The sequence below is a fragment of the Gavialis gangeticus genome, unplaced genomic scaffold, assembly GCF_001723915.1.
Source record: "Gavialis gangeticus isolate Ggan-Ray unplaced genomic scaffold, GavGan_comp1, whole genome shotgun sequence".
Taxonomy (NCBI): Eukaryota; Metazoa; Chordata; order Crocodylia; family Gavialidae; genus Gavialis; species Gavialis gangeticus.
Window position 1 is genome coordinate 37673132 of NW_017728993.1, and position 1819 is coordinate 37674950.

Below are 1819 nucleotides of genomic sequence, written 5' to 3' on the forward strand. Positions count from 1 at the left end.
CCACAGCGAGCAGGTAGCAGTGTGGGGGGAGCCAGGCTCTACTCCTCTGCAGCAGTCACCACCTTCTGCCAGGGACAGAGGGCTACAGACCCAGGTCCCTGGCTCCATAGCCCTGGCAGCTGGGAGCCCTCTCTGGCAGGGCTGGGGGAGAAGGAGCTGTGGGTGGGGGGCAGGGGGCACCAGCAGGGCTGGGGGGAGTTGTGGAGGGGAGTATGTGGAACCACACGGGAGTGCAGACCACAGGTTGAAAACTACTGTACACCATTCCTTGCTGTTAGGTGGTGTAGTAATATATACATACTAACAGCCTACATTTTATGGAGTTCCCTGTCTTTTAGACAATCTGTGCACCTATACACATATATTGAGGTTGCTCTGATGTGTTGCAGTTACAGTGTGTCAGAGCAGACTCGATTAATTGAGTCTGCTGGAGCATGGTAATTACTGCGCTCCAGCAGGCTCCAGCATCACATGTACGCACTGAAAAATGGTGGTGAGGGGCCATTTTGCTGAACAAGTTTTATGTAAAGTTCCCCCACTGCCATCTTTTCAGCACAGGGATGCTGATATATGTGACACTCTGGGCGCTTTAATTAGACCAGATCTCAGAGCCGTTGTAATTAAAGCATACAGGATCACACCCTAAAGCAATTCATACCGTTAACAAGCAAATAAGTATAGTACCTTTTTCATTAGTTATTCAAGGTGATGCATGTCTGTGTAAAATGGCACACATCTTGTGGGTCTTGTATTCTAATGCTATTAACTCAAAGGCTGAATTAAATAGAGAAAGGTTAATGCAAGGTTTCAGTCATGATTGCAATGACCATGATGAAGCAAAGGGGCAGAGAGATGGCAGCATTAACAATTAAACTCCCTCAACACATTCTTTTATCCCTCCTGTCATAATGTAGTGAAATGCCATGGTTAATCAGATCACACTCACTACTAAGACGTTGTTGTGTTTCCCTTTTGGGATAATCTACAAGATGATTGTGTTTTGCTATCAATCCATAATAATGCTGGAGTATTTTAGGTGTGAGGCAAATTAATATTTTTAATTTTTTATAAATTAAGAAATTATTCATATATTTCCAGGTAAATGTTCACCTGACACATGGCTTTCAAAATACATAAAATATAACTAATTCATCGCCTTCCCTCAAACATGCACTTAACTGTTCAATAGGAATTTACATCTAGACCCAAGTGCACTGCTGCACTATTCTAGAATTTTGGGTATATGCTAGAAGCACTCCGCTTACCTCGTTAAATGTCAAAAGCCTGTCTGGCACTTCCTCGGAGTCAGCCACATCCTCTTACATCAGCTCTTTATTCATAATGTTCTGTTAAAATATAAACAAACATCTCAGCATTTGAGGCTCTCACTGAATAGCACAAGGGACCCAGCATCTTTTAGCATTTGGCCTCTTCAACATACCTGTAAAATTCAATTACAAAATATTTATAATGCCAGTACATGTCTGGTGGAATAAAATGAGGAACAAATTAACTTATAAACAGCCTATAAATTAACCTATAAACAGTTCATTGCTATGGACAGCACTGATGTCCTGATTTAGAATATCAAGACAAGGCTGAACTACTGCTTAAGAGAGGGATGGTCAAATGATTAAGGACATTGGCCCAGGACTTGAGAGACTGAGGTTCAAGTTCATGCTCTATTCATTCCTGTGTGACCTTAGGCAAGCCAGTTGGCCTACCTCTGTAAAAGTAGGATACCTCTGGGTCCTCTGAAGACATATGTGTTGTAAAGTGTGGCAATCAAACATTACTGTAATGGAGATCATAGGTAGTT

The 1819-nt window shown here is 42.2% G+C and overlaps 1 long non-coding RNA gene across 2 annotated transcripts in view; it reads right to left on the minus strand.

Annotated features, from left to right (window-relative positions):
• LOC109286813 overlaps window positions 1-1355 on the minus strand; it is a 36668-nt gene extending 35313 nt beyond the window's left edge. For both annotated transcript variants that reach the window (XR_002094687.1, XR_002094686.1), the window contains exon 1: window positions 1266-1355. This is a non-coding gene — a long non-coding RNA (uncharacterized LOC109286813). The remainder of the gene's footprint in view (window positions 1-1265) is intronic.
• Window positions 1356-1819: the final 464 nt, after the last annotated feature.